General features: G+C 37.2%; 1 pseudogene; it reads left to right on the top strand.

The window, feature by feature from the left end:
* The first annotated feature begins 423 nt into the window (after positions 1-423).
* On the top strand, positions 424-24,212 carry LOC135216443 (sulfide:quinone oxidoreductase, mitochondrial-like; annotated as a pseudogene).
* Positions 24,213-24,999: the final 787 nt, after the last annotated feature.

Below are 24,999 nucleotides of genomic sequence, written 5' to 3'. Positions count from 1 at the left end.
GCCTGAATGTAAAAAAGAATTATGATTCTCGGCAAGTAACCAAACCTCCAATTACGCATTGCCCTCTATATAATTGCATAACATTCTTGTTATTTTCACCAGAGAGCCTTCATAGGAAGATAGACCCATCAGTGTACCTTATGTGGTGCACTGTAGGCATTACTTAAGGTCTTCGCAGCGTCCTTTCATCCCCTAGCTACAACCTCTTTCATTCCTTTTACTCTACCTCCATTCATATTAACTTTCTAGGTTTTCCTCTGTTGCGCCTTTCTAACTTACTGCTGTCTGTTTCCTTTTAAGTGCTGAATGACCTCATAGGCCCCAGCGCTTGGCCTTCGTCAGAAATTCTATTCTGTTCACCAGAGAACCAGGTGAGGATATAGTAACTTTGCTTTCCACTCTTATTACTTTCACCAGAGAACAAGATGATGATGATGTCTGGAGGAGGAGTTCGCCTTTTAACTGCTCATGGCCTGACTCTGAGACGATCGTTACGGAAGGCTTCCTTGTCCACGACGCGTCCCAAGCATAAGAGGTTAGAGAAATGTCACCTGTGGCACTCTTGATTTTTCCTGTTATTATAAGTTTTTGATAGCTTTCTACAGTTTTTCAAATTGAATGGTAGAAAGCTATTTTTGTCAATGAATCTCCCCATTTCATAGGTTAGCTCCGCAGCAGTGCATTTGAAATTGAAGTTTTGACTGTGAAGACATAAAAACACCTAGTTACTTAATTCCTTTCTTTGCTGATATTCAGTTAAATAATGAGTAAATTATGTTTTACTGTCACACAAAAATTTAAAAATGGTCTTTATCTCTGCATGTCTTGTCTCACGAAAATCTCTAAAAATAGTTATTTATTTCAAAGAAGTAAGAGATAACCCCTTTTCATTATCCTTCCTGTCAGTTTTCACGACAAGTGAGGTATAGTACTACGTTGTTTCATGACAGTTTCTCAGTTTCTATTAATAGTCAGTTAGATGAAATGAAGACCAAAATTTTTTCCCATAAATTAATAAAATGGGTTCATTTGGTAACTAGGCTTTTTTTTTAAAGTTACAAATTGGTAGTGGTGGGTGGCGGAGCAGGAGGATGCGCAACAGCTGCAAAGTTTTCTTCGAAACTCGGCAAAGGAAAAGTTGCAGTTATTGAGCCAGCGAACGTAAGTAATAACTATGAATCTGAGGTTAATCCTTAAGGTGCGTTCACACGGTCGAACAATGTCCGACGGACAAACATTGTTACTAATTAACAATTGTCTACCGGTCTTTGCCTTGTGAGCAGAGTAAAAACAATGGTATACAACCTCATCTGGTACCACTGTTTGTTCCCAGATCTACTTCCATCGTTTCAACGCTTATGACGTCATCCTGCTTCGCCTATGATATGGTAACAATGTTTGTCCGTCGGACATTGTTCGACCGTGTGAACGCACCTTTAACCATTCCATCGAGCAGAAATCCAATAAACTTTTCATATTCTTCATGTTTGGCGAACGACATAGAATCTTTGTTGTTCCTTCTCACGGAACTGAAAGATGATTGCATGTTATCAATAGTTAATGGTCTTTATAAATCAACTTTTTTAGAAGGTTCCTGTATTTATTTCTTGAATTTGTTGTTTATTCTGACCTTTTCCATCAAATTAAATAGAAATATCACACACTATACAAATACGTATACCTTTAGTAATATGCTACTGTCAAGATGTTAAAGAACAAAAGTTAGTTAACCAATACAATTTCTGAAACCCAAGAAATTGGTGAATTGTCAAAATTTATTCATCAGAGGAGTAAAATGTAGGCCAGCACATGAAAATCCGCTCCTGTCGAATGTATTTTACGAAGTTAGTAACAGCAGCCTTCTGTTCCACAGATGCATTATTATCAACCAATGTGGACGCTTGTCGGGGGAGGTATGAAGACACTGGAGGACTCTGGCAAGCCAATGAGTGAGGTAAAAGTCCTCTACTTTATCTTGTTTTCAGGGCAGTTGTCCGTAGCGTCAATATATGCTCAAAGGCTGGGACTCTTAACCTTTTGATGACTCCAGACCCCCAATGAATTGTCCAATATAGTTCCATACCCCCTTTGCTTAAGTCCAAAGTCCTATTTGTTGACTATATAACTTAACATACTTAGTTTAATATATATTTTAGGTATGAATAGCTAGGAACAGAACATACGAGAAAATCAAACGCATTTATAGTTTTATATAGTTATTTACCAAATGTACCCAGGTATACATTGACACTTTAAAATCAAATATAGTATACAAATATCCAGAGATCAAGCCCCGGGGCATGGCTACCCCCTGGTCTAGACCCTGGTCTTCATTTTACACCAATATTCGACGTTTAAGGCACTCGCTCGCCCAATTAGCAGAGATTGGACTCTGGTGTTCTTAGTCTCCTGTAAAAACTTTTTGTTTATCTGGCTTTTTCATAAAGCACTGGAAGGACATTTTCCTTTTGCAGTGCGAAGAAATACCTTGACATTATTTTTGCTGGAATATAGGAGGAATGCCAATATGACTCTACCCTATAGCCCATTCCTAACTCTTGCCATTCAAAAATGCCCCCTCAGACTTAGAAAATGCTTGGTCGTACATTATTTGAATAAATTAAGTAGCCTTAATAATGTTATCTGTTGTTAACCAGTTTATATATATATAATAATAATATATTATATATATATATATTATATATAATTATTATATATCTATATATATAACATATAGATATATATAATATATTATATATATATATATTATATATATATATATATATCATTACATATATTATATAATATATATATAACATATATATATATACCTATATATACATATATATACTATATATATACATTATATATACATACATATATATATATATATTATATCTATATATTATATATAATATAATATATTAATATACTGTGACTTGAATATAGGATGCAGTTAACTCTTATTCCTAAGTAGTCGATCATGTTTCAGGGCAGAAATCAATAAGTCTTTAGATAGGATAAAGAAGGAATCTCCTCATTATACAGCATTCTGTACGGAGTAATCCATGGGATGTCGTTTACAGAAGCTCTTCGTATAACATGGCTCTTTTGACTGTGATTTCTTAGTGGGTCTGAGTTATATCATAACCTCCTCATTCATTTTTGGAAGTGCCCCAGTCTCTCCGTGTGGCAGGGATGTTCCTTCAGAGCATATCCTTTTCCTGCTTTCTCGTCTCCACCCCCTCCCCTCCCTTCCCCCTCCCCCCTCCCCCTTCCCCTACCCCTACCCCGTCAACACACCCAGCTGCTTTTAGACAAGAATTATTTGGCTGAAATTTTATTGTTTTTTCTTTGGGGTATAAACTATCATCGTTGAAATTACTCTGATATTGTTTAAGAGTACATAACCAAGCATTTAAAGCTCCTTTTAAGCAACCATTTCTGCATCACCACGTTTCTGTAAAGCCCAACATACTCCCTCAGTACATAATTACTTTGTCCATCCATATGAACTCGGTATGATACTGTAATGTCAAGTTATCTTGCATCTAGACTTCTTTCTCCTGTGGAACTTTAACTTCATCTAAACAGTTTATTAGAGGCCGAAAAAAATAAAATAAAGTAAATTTTGCCCAGGAAAAACAGTCACAGGAAAAAGGACACACAAATTTATGGTGGCTGGTAATAGAGCCACAGGGAGAAGTTCTCAATATTTCTTGGTCATTATCTTTATGATATTGACAGTCTTTTGTTTATGTTTTTATGGTCATTCCCATACCCGGTTAAAATTTTACCCTTATGGGTCACTGTGTAGGAAAGATAAATACGACGTTTTTTCTATGACTTTTTTAACCTGGATTCATTTTAACTTAGTATATGGTGTGATATCTATTTTTATATTATTATTTATCTGCTAGCATATTTTGACCCGTTAAGGTCTACAGATCGTATTTGGAGGTCGTCTTTGACCCTGTGCAGCATTTACAATTATGAATTCTAGCTTTCTTTGTTTAATCAAAGATACTGAACTGATAACAAAATTTAAAGACACCAGCAAAAAAAAAGAGAAAAGAAATGCAGGGGTTTCATGTGAATTCTGTGATGGAAGTTTTTTTAGTTACAAATATTTTGTATGTGCCCCTTTTTTACCTTTGTAATACTGCTATCTGTTCTCTATGTTAATGCTAAGCCAGGTTGTCCATTTTGTCAGTCGACAACAGGCTCCTGTACCTATTTGTTTTAAAAGACTTGTCATTCAAGATGAAATGTAAGGTTGATAGAAGGGCCAAGAAGGACATTTCAGTGTCAGAAGCTTACCTCTTCAAGATTCAGCACACACTGATTGCCCAGTAAATAAAGCGCGGATTAGCAAAACCTGGATTGAGGAACTGTCTTAGGCGGCTTCTAGAACCAAATATTCCAGTTACATAAAACTGAGCATCATTTGTCTATGTTTTTATTCAAATAATTACATAACTAAAAAATAAAGTTAGTTTTTTTTCTAACTAAATGTGTTGGATCACCAGTGGCAACTATTTCATTGTGTTGAATGATTGGAAACTAAATTTGAACCTTTTCCACTTTAACCAGCAAAAGGGTCCTTTGTTAAAAGTTAAGAACCTTAACTAAAATGTGTTGCTAGGATCCTTTTAGATTTGACCATTAACAAAACAAATGATCAGTGTGTTGGTACACTTAACCAAAAAGGTAACAAAATGTGAAATTGCAGTGAGTAATTCATTTAGTTTCATTCCTGATTATCAGATTCATTTGTAAACTTGAATGTGTAATACTGCATGTCGTAGAAACAAAAGTTGCTAACTTATCATACACACATCACAGATATGCTGAATACTAACCAATGACTTGTCGGTAAACTAACCAGTGCTTCGTACAATTATACAGCTTTTACCTAAGATTCGTTTGTCACCAGTAGTCGTTGACTTACTTTCAACTTGTTTGCAATGTGTTTGTGATAAGTTTCTGACAATTTTTGCTGTATGTAGTGTGGCTGCACCCTTATAGACATAGAGGAGAGGATTATTAAATGTAAGGCTTCATATATATACCAGCAATTTACAACTCTATGGTGAGAAGTATTTGAATTTATTTCAGGTTTTACCAAAGAAAGCAGACTGGATCAAACAAAAGGTCGTGGCTTTTGATCCTCACAACAACAAAGTAATGACAGATGATGGCCAGGAGATAAATTATGAATACTGTATCTAGTTGTTGCTCTTGGAATACAGTTGAATTATAACCAGGTGTGTATTGTATTTTTGTTTTAATCTGTATAGCTTTATCCATTAATTTACATAATAAATTTCCACCTTCTCTTTGTTATACTGTATATCTTAATTTCAAATTTTGTCACTAGTGTACACTTCATACATTTTGTCAAAACATTAGATAAATCTGTGCTTTCACACTAAAAATACACTTAACAAAATTCCTATACACATCGTTTCTCACTGATATAATTACTACCTATTCTTTTACAGGTAAAAGGTTTACCAGAAGCATTCGATACCCCAGGAGTATGTTCTAATTACTCACCCCTGTATGTCAGTAAAACGTTGAAGAGTCTTCAAAATTTCCAAGAGGGAAATGCGTTGTTCACTTTCCCTAATACACCTATCAAATGCCCAGGGGCACCTCAAAAGATCATGTACATCTCAGAAGAATATTTGAGGAAGGTAAGAGAATTGGTTGACAAGGAACTAAGAAGTAATTAAACTTGTCTAACAGCGATGATCTTTGAAAAATACTTAACGAGCTTTCGTTTCTTTTATATGATAAATGAAGGGTGCTTAATTCATTAATACTTTCACAGAGCATAAGTTAAACTTTACGTGGCCATTTTGTGAATTTCATTCCGAGCCAAGGAGAGGCTTACATTTTGCTTGATTTCAATGAGCTTTTCAAACTGTTCTTTCGTTGTCATCGGAGGAAATGCGAAGGTTTTACAACTCACTCAAGCATTACCTTATTAAAAGTCAAGGTAATCTTTTTATGTTTAAGGTATTTGAATTTTTTTCATGAACCATGTGAATGAAGTTATTACCATATATCTTAATTAAAATATCTTTGACTGAATTTAATGTGGAATTGTCCTTCATTGGAGCACGGGAAACGAGACAAGGCCAACATTGTTTATTACACATCTCTTCCTGTTTTATTTGGCGTTAAAAAATATGCAGATGCTCTTTGGGAGGTAAGAATCGCGTTTTCATTCAAAGTTGGCTGTAATTTCAACTGGTAGTAACTGGTAAAAGGAGCTACACTAATAGTGTCACAAAAAGCTGATCCATTGTATTGTACATTTGGCTGTTAGAAGCATTTCCTATTTTCTTATCTGATGATATTTGTGTATTTGATATTACTGTTCAACATGCATACACAAAGCAGTTTTTTTTTTATTACTTGAATGTTGTGCATTATGATACAATAATTTTATGGTTATGCTGATTTTACTAGCATTGTTTAGGTTCAGCCAGTCTTGTGTTGGTGTGGGCTCTTGCTCTAGGGCTGCGGGCAGCCTGTAAAATTGTACCTGCCCTGAGACGACTGATATGAACAATAAATTTGTCTTCTTCAAGATATCTTGAGGTATAGTAGTCGAAGCTGACTGATTATGAAAGGGTTTGCAAGATGAAGTGAAGGTCAGTGAATGACCTCTCTGCATCTGGGATTGTCTTGACCATTAAGATACATCAGTAGATCCATGAGTGGATCTAAAAAAAAGTTCCAAGGCTTCTTTTCGCTGTATGATATTGACTTTATGAGCAATGGCATAGTAATTTCTGTGTTGAGGGTACATGTTTTTGCCTCACCGGAAAGAATTTGAGGTTTCAAGTTTCTTAGGAAGTCCAGTATCAGGATGATGAACATTGAAGAGCAAAGGACTTGTAAAACTCTTAAAACAGGCAAATTAATTACTACTGAATGGAATTCTCCTCCATTTTGCATCAAAGTCAGAATCTACAAGCAAAGTGGTGGAGCCATTGATCTTAGACAAAGTCATCTGCACATTTAAAATTGGGTGAGTGAAGCTTGGAGCAAAGTGTTATTCATAGCTCTTAATAATGTCTTTTGGGGATGGTGGTAAAAATAAGCACACTTGCAAGCCAAAGCTTCTAATAGGCCAAAGTATCCTTTTGCTTATGATGTGTTGTCATGAGTTTTATGCACAAGTAAACTAGATGAACGAGAGCAGCTTGAGACTAAAACATATAAGAAGATATCTGACAGACACCATGAAAGCATCATTTTAATCCTCTGGTCTCACAGCAGACCAATTCTTGGTGCCAAAACAATTCTGGCTGTCTTGTTTTAGTTACAGAAGGAACCATAACCTTTAAGGAACTTGATGAGGAGCTGTTTTGGTCTCGGAAAACTCTATGTATTGCTTCATTTGACTGCAGGAGGGATGTTGGGGCTTTGGATTTGACTGGCTTACATTATTTACGACAGGTGTTAAATGGTGGGAGCATGTAGTAACTACTATATTAGTATTCCGACACTTTTAAGCTTATCCATAGAATATTGGCTTTGCCAACTCCACTAACTGCCTGCTGTCACCGAGTCTCTTGCTGGGCATTACACAGGCAACATGTCAATTCCCAAAATGGTGTTAACCTACGGGTTGGCTTAAACCAACAGGTGGTGATTTCTGTAAGTATCCTTTGGCCTTGAGAAAAAAAGATGGCTGACGAGATGCTATGGCCTTCCTTGTAGGGATGAGTTTCTGAGCCCTGCACTTGCCTATCTCTGGCCTTGGTTTCTGGGTCGTGAAAAGACTGTCCATGGCATGGAGCCCTGGCCCTCTAAATAGAGGGGTAAACCTGCCCAAGCAGGGTAGTGTTCCGCTACTCATATCAGGAGCCCATGCACCTTCAGGAAGCACAGCCATCCATATGGAGGAGTTATGGGAGTTCCATTTGACAACGTCACAGAGAGAGAGAGAGAGAGAGAGAGAGAGAGAAGGGGGGGGGGGTAATTAGTGGTTGCATGGTTAACAATTGAATTGGCTGTTGGTGAGTTCTGGGTTGTCTGCTGGTGCAGCTGGAGTTAGTTGTTGTAGTTCTGTGTTTCAGTCAGTCTTGAGTCAGAATCGGTGATGATCGGTAGTGTCGGCAGCGGTCTGTGAAGTGTTTAAAGCATTTAAAGTCAGTTGAATTTTGTGTTTTGTTGATTTGTTGTTAAGTTAATGTTGTTTTCTTGGAGTTGTGCCTGTGCTGTTGGATTTGTTGTGCTTGTGAGTTTCTGTTGAGTTATATGTGATTTGTTAAAGTTGAAGGTGTTTGTTTTTGTTGGGGAGCTGTTGTGGTTTCTTGGTGTGGTTGTGAGTTGTTGAGGGTTGTTGTATGTGAGCTGTTGTGATTCCTTGGTGTTGTTAGTGTGTGTGTGTGTTGCCTTTTTGTGTTGTTTTTTTGTGTTGGTGATTGTCCAGTGGTCTTTTGTTGTGGATGTATTCCTCGTTTGTTGTTGAGATGTGGTTGTGTTCCTTGTTGGTTTGCTGTGTTGTTGAGTTGTGTTCCTTGGGTGATGTGTTGTTGTTGTGCTGTTGAGTTGTGGTTGTGTTCCTTGTTTGTTGTTGTGTTGTTGAGTTGTGGGGATGTGGTCCTGGGTGGTTGGGTTTGGGGCTGTGGTTCTTGGTTGTTGTTGTTGGTGTCTCAGCGGCCTTGACCGTTGGACAGCACAGCAGAGCCCGTAGTATCTGTAGTTGGGTGAGCACGTGTTTTTTTTTTTTTTTTTTGTTGTTTTTTTTTTTTTTTTTTTTGTTCTTTTGTAGGTGGGTCAACTGTCCTGTGTGTATTCTGCAGTGTAAAGAGGAAAGTGTGACTGAAGGCGAGTTTGGTAGCTGGATTGATTAGGTTTATGTGGGGGGGATTTGCCCGCTTGTTTTTAAGCTTGCAACCCCGCCAAATCCTGTGGGAGTGTTATGAGAGACAAGGAAGCCCTTGGGTAGTGATGGGTAAACAACATCTCCTAACTTACTTTTTGCCTGCTGGCAATGGGGAAATTGCTAATATCACAACCAAAAGATGAGGTTATCCATGATGGCTATACCCACTAGATGTTGGGGTTTGTCAACTCTGGCTGTGGTCACTAAATATATCCCCTGAACAGGATCTTAACCTGATTCTAAGTTTGATGTGATGAGTTTCTTGCATAGGTAAGCCACAATCCCAGTGAGCCCTAGAGGGGTCACTGGGTTTAGGCATGTGTGAAAACAATCTGGACTGATTTTTGTTAGGAACAGTTGGCAGAATTTCCTTTTTTTTCTATTGTTATTAACTATAACAATGGTATCAATTGCCCTATCCTATACACGTTGTTCTTTCCTGAAGTTTAGGTTCCTTACAATATGAGTATGTAGTTCTGGAATTCAAATCCTAGCTAAAATCTATACATGCACTATTTAAACTCTTAGAGATGAGATGTTGTGATCATTCATGAAAAGTACCAAATGGTTGAAAAGATGGAGGGCACCAACACTTCAAAGAACCTGAAAGATGTGAAATTAATGGGTACATATATTTACGTACTTGCTTATACAGATTGTAAAAGAAAGGAACATCTCTGTGAACCTTCGGCACCATCTCGTTGAAGTTAAACCAGACTCAAGAGAGGCGGTATTCCAGAATTTAGAAAAACCAGAGGAGTTGTCAACGGTCAGAGTAAGTCAGTTTTCTAATTATAGTTTATAGTGAACGAAAACGTGACTGAATCATCTTGAATGTCTTCTGAAAGACACTTAAGACTGTGAACAGAAAACATAACTTGCAATAGATAAAACATAGCCATCTTCTAAGAATACTTTTAAAGTAAACAGTCTCTTTCAGTATGAAATGCTTCATGTCACACCACCCATGAGTTCTCCAGATGTTTTGAGGAACAGTCCGGCCCTTGTGGACAGTGCAGGATTCCTTAAGGTTAACAAAGAAACCCTTCAGCATGAGTCATTTCCAAATATTTTTGGCATAGGTGACTGTACTAATGTACCAACTGCAAGGACAGCTGCTGCAGTAGGTGAGTAATTTCCCCAATTACTCACTGTACATCAAGTATAGACCTTTCTGTATATTACTGGCTTACGTATTGTGTAAGTTCATTTGTGTCAGTAGTGGAAAGTTATTAATCACTGAGGTGCACTGTAGACATTACTTAAGGTTCTTAGCAGCTCTCCCTTCAGCCCTTAGCTGCAACTTCTTTCATTCCTTTTACTATACCTCCATTCATATCTTACCTCCACACTATACTACTAACGTTTGTTTCATAATGCTACTGCGAAGTTTTCCTCCTGTTTCACCTTCAGAACCTTCTTTACTCTCACTTTATCTTTCAGCTCTGAATGACCTCGTAGGTTCCAGCGCTTAGCCTTCAACCTAAATTTCGTATTCCAATAACACTATTTTTCAAAGCAAGGAAACAGGTTCAGAATAGTATTCAGTATGTCAATCAAGGTTATTATTAGCCTTAATATAAGTCATTCTTTAGACATTATTACCCAGAGTATGTAGTGGTATACATCATACGAAAAAAATACAGCAATAAGTGTAATGTTTTAATTTCCGGAGGCATTGTTAGTCAAACTGTGCAGGAACACCTTGATGGCACTAATGGTGGAATTAGTTCAGGCAGTCCCCCGGTTATCGGCGGGGGTTCCGTTCTCGGCAGGGTGTGCCAATAAGCGAAAAGTGCAATTAACCAAAACTCTGTGATTTATGGCACCATAATGGTGCTTATGGCACCGATAAGTGATTATTGGCACCATGAGCACCCTTATGGCGCACCAAAAGCACCCTTATGGCACACCATAAGAACCCTTATGGCGCCATAAGGCACCAGAACGCGTCCCGTTATGGCGCCATAAGGCACCAGAACGCGTCCCGTTATGGCGCCATAATGGCACCAGAACACGTCCCGTTAGGGCGCCATAAGGCACCAAACGCGTCCCGTTATGGCGCCATAAGGCACCAGAACGCGTCCCGTTATGGCGCCATAAATTGCCAATCTTATGAGGCTAGGCAAGCGCTATAAAACTGGATCACCAATAACCAGGGACTGCCTGTAGCAGTACAGTATTAGTGAAAATATCTTTCTTAATCCTCTGGCAGCCATGGGATGCATAGGGCCTCGATGAATTCACGCCATATAACTTTCCTGTGCCATCTCTCTGCGCTTAACCCAATTCTCAGATCCAGCCTCCCTCCGGATTGTCATCATCCTCGTTTCTCTTGGTCTATCACGTCCTCTCCTGCCCAGTAGCTTCCATACAGATACATCCTGGACTGACTCATCTTCTCTTCTTAAAATATGTCCTATCCACTTCTATCTTGATAATCTAACTATATCGTTCACATTGGGCACCCCTGCCACCTCGCAAATTTCCCCATTTGTTATATGCTGCTGCCATTTGATTCCCAAAACCCTTCTCAATGCTTTATTCTCAAAGGCAAGAAATTTTGCATCGGTTGTTACAGTGCTGTACCATTACTGGTGCCCATAAGTTAATATCGATCTTATAGGTGAAATGTATATTTTGATTTTACTGTGAACTGATATTGTTTTTAGCATGCCCATTGCTTGTTCTGCCCTCCCTATTCTCTCCCTGAATTCTGTAACTAGTGATCCGTTGCTGGAAATAATGGTTCCCAAATATTTGAAAGTGTCAGAGTTGGGTAATATTACTACTCCGATAAAGCAGTTCATCTGATCACCACTCTGGATCTGCATGGATCGGTCTTTCTCTGGTTGATCACCAATCCAACTGTTCTCCCCTACAACACAGCCTATCAGTCATTTCCTGCATTTCAGCAATTAAAACTATATCAAGATCACATAATCTCTGGTCCCCTTTCCATTGAATGCCATTACAGGTAGTACCTCGTATTTCGAACTTAATCCGTTCCAGAAGGCTGTTCGAAGTACGATTTGTTCGAAATACGAAACAAATATCCCCATAAGAAATAAAGGGAATCAGGATAATTCGTTCCAGCCAACCCAAAAAGTCCCCCTTTTCACATTTTTTCTATTATTAATGTGTTCAAAAGTTGAATCAAGAGTGTAAAGTAATGAAACAGTACGTTATATGAAGTAAAATGTTCTGAATTTTACTTTTTCTGAGTACGATTTACGATTTATGAATTGTTTGGTAAAAATGACACTGGCCGGCCTGGGGGGATGGAGGGAGGAGAGACGGGAACCCTTTTGAGGAAACCGAATTGATTGCAGTATGCAAAGGTCGATAACAAAATACATTTTATTCATATTAGGTTCATAGATAATTAAAGGAATTGATAGTGTGTGTGTGTCCGATTCTGTCTGTGAGAGAGAGAGAAAGAGAGTAATCAGCGTGTTTACACTTGGTTCTTAAGTGCACGAAATAGATTAATTATTCCACAATACATCAACTTACTGTTGGCAAACGGCACAATTTTAAAAAACAAACATGAGGATTTTACAAAAATAAGTAATAAGTCAAGAATGCAAGAAAAGGAAAGAGAAATAAAATAACTTTTCACAAGGAAGCCGTTTAAACAAACAATCGAAGGCATGCAGAAGCTGAAAGCGGCGCCAGTTTGTTTATTACAGAGCTGAGTTACTTTTACAGTAGTAAAAATATCGTAAAAAGCAATTATCTCTAGATTGGTATTTTACCGTAACAAAAATAAATGTGATTTGGGCAGATCGAGTGTAAGTGAAAGAAATGGAGGACTGGTCATACCAAATCAGCTAACAAGTCAATGGAAGCAGAACCGTTCTTTTCTCTCTCTCTCTCTCTCTCTCTCTCTCTCTCTCTCTCTCTCTCTCTCTCTCTCTCTCTCTCTCCGCACCGAACACTGGCTCGAGCAAGAAATGTTAAATTTATTGTGAAATATCATTTTTTATGTGAATTGTTACTGCTTTTACGTACATAATACCACGACGCACGATAACCTAAAATCATTCATTCATTATTCCTAAAAACCTAAACGCTACCTCCCTCTACATCAAGTTAGCCGTGTATCACCGCAATGACAAATGATTTTGTTAATCATTTGTGCTAAGTTTTAACTTGAAAAGCTTTGTTCTTTCATTTATTATTTTGTTAATATTGTTCAACTCAGGTCCAAAGAGTATAGGTGGTCTTGTCAGCGCTGACCCAAAATAAGCTTCTGCAGGTGAGCGTGACGTCAACTCAACCTCTCCTTAGGCTACCACGAGGAAGGTCCTTTATTAATCCAATGGACAACAGCGAATACTATACGTGTTTACGGATGCTCTACATCTAGTTAAGCTTTTTAGAAATAATCCTCTTGACCATGGATTCATATTGCCGGATGGTACAGTTGCCTCAAAGAGCTCCTTTACCCCGTCCCCTTCTGTTTCATGATAATGGTCTGGTAACACAGCAATGAAGCCTGTTTGTCTTGTAACGACGGATGTGAATGGTCGAGCTATTGGATGCCAATGTTCATATTTTCTAATCGCTACTGTAGACAATATTTTAATGATATACGAATAATAGTTCACATTACCAGTGAACCGAGCTATTTGGTAAAAATTATATATTCAGTCCTTATTAACCATAATCGTCAACCTTTGTTCCATTCAGGTGTGGCTGTGCAGGCGCTTGCAGGGATCCTACTTTTGTTCATGGTAGATCATTATTAGGTGTCAATTTCAGAACGTTATTTGAATGGAAAAACGCTTTGGATTTACACAATCCATCTATTTATAAAGTAATGAAATTATAAACCGCAAATACCAAAACCTATAAATATAATTATATAAAGGCAATTATGATAGCCATTGACGGGTTACGATATGGAAGGCTTTGGGGAAATATTATAGACCACCAGATGTATAAAGGATTTAATGTATCCAGTGTGTCACTCAATACTTGTTCCAGTGTCACTCAATATACTTGTTTTTTTTATTAGAGCCACTTCTCACCAGAGTAGCCTAGATGGAAATTTCTCTGGCCGGTATTTAACTCGAGTCATCCGAGTAACAACACACCTTAAGTACCCTGATGGTCCTTATATACCAACCCAAGAGTGGATAAAAAGGAATAGTTTGTAGTCGATAAGAGTTTTCATTTCAGCCTTTCGTCTCGTGGGATTCGTGACTGGATTTCTTGTCGCTTCAGTCTCGAATTTGTTGACTATTTATGATCCCAGGGATTTGTTAGTTCAATAAATTCAAGATACATTTTGCTATTTCTGCGTCCTTGTCCGTTAATTTTCTTTTTTTATTTTAAAAACTTTTGATTGAAACTGAATTTGATCAGTCTTTTGTTCGTGAAAATGAGCACAAAACTAATCTTGAAGGGAACACGTAGTTCATTTGGCTACATCCACTATAATTGTTATTCATTCTTTTTCATGTTTAAGAAGCATTGTTCCTGATTCCAGTAATTGCAGCTTTGTATTATCGTGACCCTTCCCTGATTAGAGCATGTGTCGATTTTTGCTTTCCTTATCGTTAGGATCAAATTAAATGAGAGTTCGTTTAACCAACGGCTCCCCCACCCCCCATTACTGATTCTCTAGCAAACCCCCCCCCCCCGCCCCCCCGGGTCATTTACCTATCCTACAGTCCCACCCTCCCTCCATCCTCAGGTAGCCCTGCAACCTCCCAGGTCACTCCTCACGAGATGTGGTGTGGAAAAATCAGTAATCGTAAAATTTCAACGGTCACATGACCATTCTTTCCTCTCTTTTACAAAGCTCTGGAACTACAGTCTAATAAGTTCTGTTTACTTTTGCTTAAAGGTCAACCCTTGATATTCTAAAATCTTGTTTCTTGTTCTTGATTTTTCGGGGAGGGGTTTTTGGTTTGGTCATAGCACCTAACTCTTTCATTCTCCTCACGATTAGAAAGCAGCAGTACTTAGGTCTAACAGAATTTAGTGTTGCCCTTGACGTGGTAGCCAAAAGGCTTCTACAAATGATTAACCTGTTATTTAAATTTCTGAGTAAATTTGATTTGACTGGCATTTCACCAAGCTTAATTTTCCTTTCGGGGCAATGAAATCGGTTACAACCTATTATATATGTTTATAAGATGCAGATAAAGCTTTCTGACAGCTCGGTATATAATTATGAGATGAAAGTGTTTTTGAAAGTAAAGCAACAGGATGCACAAACATTTTGTTCCTTCTTTTGGTGCTTCTCCTGTCAGTCATGAACATCTTAAGCAGGTCAACACCAACCAAACCTACATATGAGAAGTGAAAGACTTTTTGCATACACACACTGCACTGAAGGTAGTAGGGTAGAGACCATGAGGCTGGATTCTTCTGACCTTAGCCTAGGCCTATGTCTGACATTGGAATACCATGACTGACACTGACATAGTCTCTTTGTCTTCACCCCTCGAAAATTTAGGCTGAGGCCACAATTTATAAATTTATATAATGTATGACATTGGTTTCGATACTAAAAGGCCAGATTCTTCTGACCTTGGCCTAGGCCTACATCTTGAGCAGGACATTCATCGAATGACTCATTAACTTAGTCTAGGGTTCTATGTCAATGATTTAATCTGAAGCCGCAATATATTTGATGTGTTTTAATAGAGACTAAACACTGTTCTGCATTGAAGTCTCCAGAAATATGAACAACCACTTAACCCTTATTAGACAGGTAAATATATCAATATGCAGCTAATCAAGCTGGGTAAACTTTGAGGTGGGCCAGTTTACAAAACAATGCATCAAAGGAAAGAGGAAGATATGCAGGAATATGGATAACTACTTAATAGGGAGTAGCATTGAAGTCTCCATGAATATAGATAACTACTTAATGGAGGCAGCATTGAAGTCTCCATGAATATAGAAAACTAATTACTGGAGAGAAGCATCGAAGTCTCGAGGAATATAGATCACTACTTACTGGAGAGAACAATTGAAGTCTCCAGGGATATGGATAACTACTTACTGGAGGTAGCATTGAAGTCTCTAGAAATGCAGGTAACTATTTACTGGAGGCAGCATTGAAGTCTCCATGAATATAGATAACTACTTACTGGAGGCAGCATTGAAGCCTCCATGAATACAGATAACTACTTACTATAGAGAAGCATTGAAGTCTCCAGGAGTATGGATAACTACTTATTGGAGAGAAGTATCGAAGTCTCCAGGAATATAGATAACTACTTACTGGAGAGAAGCATTGAAATCTCCAAGAGTATGGATAACTACTTACTGGAGAGCAGCATTGAAATCTCCATGAATATAGATAACTACTTGCTGGAGAGAAGCATTGAAGTCTCCAGGAATATGGATAACTAATTACAGGAGAGAAGCATTGAGGTCTCCATTAATGTAGATAACTACTTACAGGAAAGAAGCATTGAAGTCCCCAGGAATAGGATAACTACTTACTGGAAGCAGCACTGAAGTCTCCACCAATATGGATAACTCCTTAATAGTGGCAGCATTGGAGTCTCCACCAATATGGATAACTCCTTAATAGAGGCAGCATTGGAGTCTCCAGGGATGAGGATAACTATTGACTGGAGAGAAGCATTGAAGTCTCCAGGAATATAGATCACTACTTACTGGAGGCAGCATTGAAGTCTCTAGGAACACAGATAACTACTTACTAGAGGTAGCATTGAAGTCTCCACGAATATGGATAACTATTTACTGGAGGCAACATTGAAGTCTCCAAGGATATGGATAACTTATTACTGGAGGAAGCATTGAAGTCTCCAGGAACACAGATAACTACTTACTGGAGACCGCATTGAAGTCTCCAGGACACTGATAACTACTTACTGGAGGCAGCATTGGAGTCTCCATGGATGTAGATAAGTAATTACTGGAGGCAGCATTGAAGTCTCCAGGGATATAGATAACTACTTGCTAGAGGCAGCATTGAAATCTCCAGGACACTGATAACTACTTACTGGAGGCAGCATTGGAGTCTCTGTGTAACAGATAACTACTTACTGGAGGCAGCATTGAAATCTCCAGGACATAGATAACTACTTACTGGAGGCAGGCAGCACCTTGGAGTCTCCAGGAAACACAGGCATAATTAATACTTACTGATTAAGGCAGCATTGAAGTCTCCAGGACACAGATAAAACTACTTACTGGCAGCATTGCAGTTAACCCTCCAGACCACAGTAACATAACTTACTAAGGGGAGAGGCAGGCATTGAGGTCTCCAGGAACAGGATAAACTTACCTATTTGGAGGCAGCATTTGGAGTCTCCATGACACAGATAACTACTTATACTTGGAGAGCAGCATTAATGAAGTCTCCAGAGGGACACAGATAACTACTTACTAGGAGGCAGCATTTGAAGTCTCCAGGAACACAGAATAAAACTACTTATTCTGGAGGGAACAGCATTGAAGTCTCCAGGCAAGCACAGGGGAATTACACAATAACTACTTACTGGAGGCAGGCATTGGAAGTTCTCCTGGGTCACAGATAACTACTTAACTGGAGGCAGGCATTGAAAAGTCTCCGGGATTACAGAAATAACTTACTTACTGGAAGGCAGCATTGGAGTCTCCGGACAAGATAACTTACTTACTGGAGGCAGCATTGAAGTCTCCAGGTCACAGATAACTACTTACTGGATGGCCAGCACTTGAAAGGTTTCTCCGGGTCCAGATAACTACTTACTGAGGCGGCAGTCATTGGAGGTGAAGTCTCCAACAGGAGACTCCAATGGTGCCTCCAGTAAGTTGTTATCTACATTCGTGTAGACTTTAATTTTTCTCTCTAGTAAGGTGTTATCCATATACCTTGAGAATGGGCCACAGTTAAGGCCTGAAAGTACTTAAGTTTTAGTAAAATACTATATTAATGCTCACAAGTAAACAATTTATACTCAGTAATCTTGTGGGTTTCTTTTTTCAATGTAAGGAATTTTACGAGAATGGAAATTTGACAAAAAAAATAAAAAAAGGACAATCTAGCTTCAATCAATCTGTATTGCTTGAGTCCTGTAACAAAGGATAATACGAAATTATGGTTGTGAAAAACACTGAACATGGCAATTGTGTATTACTACATAGTTTTTAGATAGGTGCTATAAATTCATTTATGAAACCAGCCGATTTTCATAAAGAAAACTCAATTATATAATTACAAAAAGCTTGGGTGTGTTACTTTTTAGCAATGATTATGACCCCAAGGGCCAGCTCAAATGAGGGGAGAAATTTAGCCATTTAAGTTACAAGTAAAGAAATAAAATCAAAACTTGACGAATACTGAAAGCAAAAGCAATTCAATCCAGCTCTTATTTCTGTGTATCTACCCATTTATGGTGCATCTGGTTGCAAGGTCAAGTTGCTAATCGTATGCATATAAATATTCAGTATTAAAAGTGAAATATCTTACAACGCACTTAATTACATTACACAGGGTAATTCCATTGCCAGGTGGGTCTTTAACAACCGATGAATTCTCGGACTACCACTATAGTTGTCATGAACTCATATGAACCTCGCTATTCTGCGAATGATCATCGTGGAGTTTACTTTCATAAAAATGAAAATACAATTGATGATTTCTTCTTGATGTTTTGTTAGGTCACTTGTGAAGGGAAATTTTAAATATTGAAAGAGATATTTGAAACAGTTAGTTTGACTTCAATAACGTTTTTCACGCCCTCATTAATATCGCTGTGTCGCCGTCCAAAGAGATAGCAATATTGGTGAGGGTGTGAAATTGACACTAAATTAAATAATGATCTACCATGGACAAAAGTATGATCCCAGCAAATGCCTGCAGCAGCCACACCGGAATTGAACAAAGGTTGAAGATTATGGCTAGTAAGCACTGCATAATTATGATGTTCACCATTGCTATTTTTATTATTCTGTTATTGTACGATTTTTCTATATATTTAACAACTTAATTCACTAGTAATGTAAACTATTATTCTTATATCATTAATATCATTAACACATTGTCTACAGTAGTGATTAGAAAATATGAGCATTGTCATCCAATATCTCGACCATTCACATCCGTCGTTACAAGACAGACAGGCTTCATTGCTGTGTTACCAGACCATTTTCATGAAACATAAGGGGATGGGGTAAAGGAACACTTTAAGGCAACTGTGTGTAGTACATACGCTCACAATGATTAGAGAGCTAATAAAGAGGAATGAAGTAATCTTCGGACAGCTTATAAACTTTCTGAAAAACATACCACTGTTATTATAGGTATGCAACGAATGAAAGTTAAACTTCCGTGCAACTGCTGTCCAAAAGTACTTATAAATCTTTTGATCACTTCGACAACCAAGGATATTTGAAGAGAAGGGCTGGAAAATTACAAGCCATTTCATTCGGCTTGTTGATAGATAGTTTGATCCGTTTTATTCTCGACTGCCAACAGGTAGGAAATCAAGAAATACGTGACTAAACCTGTAAATGCAAGACAAAATCTTTCAAGACACGAATAGACCCGCTAGAGAAATGAAAATGAAGAAAAGTACAATGCTCTATCCTTTGTCTAACATGCTTAAAATGGCAAGATAAAAACTTGGCATGACGTATACTCTAAATTACAGACTAAATCAGGCTGGGTTGGGGCACTTTTTTGGTTGCAAAAGTTAAATGGGAGCGTACGATCAGCACCCATCACCACTTGCATTTAAACATCGTCTCAGAGCCCTCCTTTTAGGAAAAGACAGCATACTTGTAAGCTCAAGAAGCAACGTTTAAAACTGCAACAGTGAAAATGTAACATCCGCCTCATTTTCCCACGTCCCTGACAAGCAAGACGCATCATTCGAAGACGAAGGAAATTCCCTTCAGAAAGAACCCAGTATATCGGCAATTTTATTTTGCTTACCAGTATTTGAATAAGGATGATCAAAGTGATGACTTCAAAGACCAGGAAGTTGAAGAACAAACGGGAAGACGCCATATGTTGGCGGGTTCATTGCTCGCAAGTTTCCACAACTGGAACATTTAGGAGCAAAACAAACAAATGAAGATGACACAAAGATTGGTGCCATAAGCTTTAGTGAAGGGAAACTAATGAAACCTAGTGTCTCTTGATCATTTGAAGTGTATGGATAAGATGTTTGATTCTCACCATGGGAGGAAAATGTTTTAGCAGCCTTAAAAGGAGCGATAATTAAATTAGCGGATATAATTAGCAGTCACATCCACATAACTTCAGAAGTCGAAATATTTTGTTCCATGCCATACAGTTTTTAGAATTCGAAATTTGAACAGACACATTAGTAGTTTCAGGAAAGCGGTGCATAGATTAAAAAAGTTAGCGACATGTGATTTTATGGAGATCTTTTAAATATGTAATTTAGACATATATTTATATTATTGTTTAGAATGTTCTTTAGAACTCTCTCATGATTGTTTAATATATTAAAATATAGTTTTTATTCTATTATTTTTCTTCGGAAACAGATAATAGTATTTAATAACGGATAAAAAGAAGAAAGTAAAGGTAGGTTTCCTATAATTTCAATGTTATTTGGCGAAATTTTTTAATGATCTCATATGGTTATTCTTCTTAACATAGTAGAATGAAGAACCTACATCTGACTATTAATTTAATTATCGAATATCTTAGTGTGTGAGAGAAAGTAAAGGCAGGATTGCTTTAGATTAAAGGGCCTGACTGCGGTTATTGTGACGTCACGCACCTAGCCATTTAATCCTGTACCCCAGTTTAAGCTGAGCAAGACAAGACCTTATATGTATTCTCTAGGTCTAGAGTCTAGACCTTGTTCAATTAATACGCCTCACTCGGCACACCGAGCACTGGCTCAATTAAAACTTTTTCTTTTTTCTGTATTGCATTTGATTGTTTTCATATTTTATCATTACGTTCAATTTATTGTGAACATTTTATTTTTTATGTGAATTGGTACTGCTTTTAGTACATATTATAGTAAAGATTTTACTGCCTCTTCTTCTCTCCTCAACAATACCACGACGCACTATAACTTAAAATCATTCATTTGTTATTCCTAAAAAATATAAACGCTACTTTCCTCTTCCTCAAGTTAGCTTTGTTCTTTCATTTACTATTTTGTTAATATTGTTCAACTAGACCGTCTCACTAGGCGCACTGGACACTGGCTCAATTATGACTTTTTTTTTAATGCATTTGATTGTTTTCATACTTTATCATTACGTTAAATTCATTGAGAAATTCCCTGTTTATGTGAATTGTTATTGCTTTTACATACGTACATACAGTAATATTTTAACACTCTTCTTCACTCCTCAACATATCAACGCTCCCTCGTTCAGTCTCAAGTCAGCTGGGCGTGACTGTGACGTCAGTGCGGTTACGTACTATTTTATACATCTTTTATGCTAAATGTTATATTGAAAGCTAAATTTTATATTAAATGCATTATACATTGTTTTTTGTCAATATTGTTATCATTAAACTATATATTATAAATGAAAAAATAAATTAATACAGTTTTGTAAGACCCAGTAGGCCGTCGAATACAAGTATAAACTAGATAATGTCAGTCAATACGAAGTACGAGCATTTGGTCGACAAACGATACAAAATTTTCTCAAAAATTTTGCTCGAAAAACGGAAAGCTCGACACATGAAACGTTCGACAAACGAGGTACCACAGTATTTACCTTGGTCATAATCATCATCTTCCTCTTCTTCTTCTTCTTCTTCTTCCCAGCTTTTAACTCATTTTTATATGGGGTCGCTGTTGTGAATGGGTCGTCTCCATCGATTTCTGTCCGGTGTGTTGTTCTTTTTGATGCCTTTCCATAACATATCTTCCCCTACATAATCATGCCATCATCTTTTTCTTGGTCTTCCCTTCTTCCTTCTACCCCGCACCTCCATTTCCATCTTTCTAACATAATTTTCATCTCTTCGTAACAGGTGTCCATACAATCGAAGCCTTCCCTCCTGGTATTTTCTTTGATATTTCAACTACCTTTGGCGAGTCTTTTATGTACTCATTTCTAATCCTATCTTCCCTTTTTACTCCAGACACAATCAATCACCATAATAAACAGTAGAGGGGACAGTATTCCACCCAACCATTACCCTACAAAAGTTCCACTATGCAAATCCATTATGATATTTACAATCTTTTCTGGTATCCCATAGTGCCTCAGAATCTTTTTTTAATGTACTACGTGAAATACTATCAAATGCTTTCTCAAAATCCACAAAGCATAAAACAAGAGGTGATTTTAGTTCGTTACACTGTTCAGCTATTTATCGTAGAATAAAAATCTGATTGCTACATCCTCTATCTTTTCTGAAACCTGCTTGCTCTTTTTGAAGTATTTTATATATTACAGATTTTATTCTGTTCAATATTACTTTCGAAAAAACTTTCATACCTACTGGTGACAATGTGATCCCTCGCCAATTCCCAGTCTCTCAAATCTCCCTTCTTGGGTACTCTAACAATAATCCCTTTCTCTTTCCATTCAACAGGCGTGACTTCATCTTGCCACATGTGATTGAATATTACATTGAACACAATGGGTGTTTGATTCTCATCAACCTTCAACATTTCAGGTGCAATACCATCTATTCCTGGTGACTAAATTTTTCAGTTGTTTGATTGCCAAAACCACCTCTGCCAATCTAATGTCACTTACATCTATAAGAAGATCATGTTCGGCCTTAAGGATATCTTCCTCATTTGGTGGGGTTGGCATATTTAGTGTTTCTTCAAATTGTTCTTTCCATCTAGCTCTAATTTCAGATTCCTTAGTTAGAAGATTTTCCATTTTGTATTTCTGACAGGTAACTTGCCTCTCTTCCTCTTCTTTCCAGTCTAGAGTCTAGAGGTTATAAATATTTTGGAGAATTTTATGGTAACCACTCGGTTTTCACGGATGTTTGTATTCTTCTATATATATTCTTAAGAGTTTATTGCTGTCATTCTCACTAAAGCAGTAACAGAAGCTATTAATAACTAAAGCGTAAATAATTACCTATACGTATATCCAGTCTTGTTTTAAATTACAGTGATCTCAAATATCAAAATATTTCCAAATGCCTAGCACTTGTTGCACTAACATACAGGTGGTTTCACATCTGTATTTCTCTTTTTCAAAGAAAATTAACTGATATCACAGACCAAAATGTCACTACTTGCTTGGAGGAGTGTATACTCGACACACAAGCATGATTCTTGATGCCAAGGTATCATTCTTACTCCAAAATATTTAAGACCCAACAGCTACATTGGCACCCTCTTGTTCATGATTTTTAATTTAAAATAGTAAACACTTCCTTCAAATGTAAATTGGAATCTTCCCCCAGAATTCACAAAGTTTTATTTCATTACTGAGGGCATTTTTTAAGAGTCAACCGGACAAAAATTATAATTGAAAACCTAGGAAAAACTTACTGAAACAAATGAGTAAAAAAGTGAAGCTTTCCATTAAGCTATTACAGCTATAATTTCAGTGATTATACTGTGATATTTTTAGGCAAAAATAACCAGGCAAAAAAGAAAGCGTTGTTTAACAAAAAGTATAGCTAAAACTGTTCACCGGGATAATCAAAGGCTGGAGGAAAAGTTATAATAGTTCATTTTTTAAATCGAGATACGCATATACATTTTAGTACCTACCTCTATGAACGATTTTGTTTAACTTGCACAACTGCACAAACTTCGCTATTGTACATATTTTATTTTTCATAAAATGACTTGCTACAAAAGTCATTACTTTTGATGAATACCTTTTTGTTTTGGCTAATTGTAATCCCTGTCAATGCATTATTTGGGAATTTTCCTTATTCACTATCGGTATCTGTTTTACTTTCTAGCTGCCCAGGTTGGAATTTTGCGTAAAAACCTAGGAATGGTAATGGACGGCAAAGATCCCCGACAGACATATGACGGTTACACGTCCTGTCCTTTGGTTACCGGTAAGTTTTGTTGTTCATGTGTACGGTTCTGTATAGAGAGAGAGCGCTCTCGTTGATGTTGCTGTGGAGTATTTTGGAATCTTGTGTGTTGAAAGTAGAGAAATATGTTTCTTGGTTTTGAATTATGTATTCCATGAAATTGCATGTCATCATTTCGTTTAATATAGTGAACATTCTAATCGGCTTACCATACTAGAAAGAATAGAGTACAATAGTTAATAAAGTAGGAGCCAAATGCCATTGCCCTGTATCTTAATTTCAGGGATGCTCCATTCGAGAGTTATACTCGTAATCATGTCAAATTTTCCAAAGTTCTGCCAGCTCTAGAACTTAGTACTATAAAGTTAGATTGGCCAGGATATTAGTTATTTGGCTCTAGATATCAGACTTCTTTTTGTTGAGAGAAAGTGCTTGACAGAGAGTTCACCTACATAATTATATCCAACCACTTCTCCTTAAAGGCTGACATTGTTAATTTCAGGACAAAGACAAATGTTTTAATTTTAGTTATTTTCCCCTGCAATGGCTTACGGAGTAATTGAAGAACTTCTATTGGGCAAGAAAATAACCATACATTGTTAATTGTTGTACAGCTATCAAATCATTAGAATTAATGTATCCTTGTTGATAATTTAAAAAAATTGAATTAGTTTACCTTTTGTCGGATGAATTAGATAGACAATAATACTATCCAATGTCAAATTAGGACTGTACAAAGTAGACATTAGACATCATTTCCAGTCTTAAATTGTTTATTTTTATCAATGTTTTTTTATGGAAGATTAGAGTACTTACGTAATCCCATACTGTTATTTTTTCCTAACAGGGTACTCAACCTGCATACTGGCTGAATTTGATTTTAATTTAAATCCTGTGGAGACTTTCCCAGTTAATCAGGCAAAGGAGCGAAGAGTTATGTTCCACATGAAGAAGGATATGATGCCTCCCATGTACTGGATGGCAATGATGAAGTAAGTCTAGCATTTTCAGTGTTTTTATTAAAGTTTCCAAGTTTTATAAGATATGCAACTTGAAAGACATATTGTTCGGATTAAGGTTATAATTTGAGCAAGATATGCAACTTGAAAGACATATTGTTCGGATTAAGGTTATA

Source organism: Macrobrachium nipponense, chromosome 6 (assembly GCF_015104395.2).
Source record: "Macrobrachium nipponense isolate FS-2020 chromosome 6, ASM1510439v2, whole genome shotgun sequence".
Taxonomy (NCBI): Eukaryota; Metazoa; Arthropoda; class Malacostraca; order Decapoda; family Palaemonidae; genus Macrobrachium; species Macrobrachium nipponense.
This window is presented reverse-complemented; position numbering and strand designations above follow the sequence as displayed.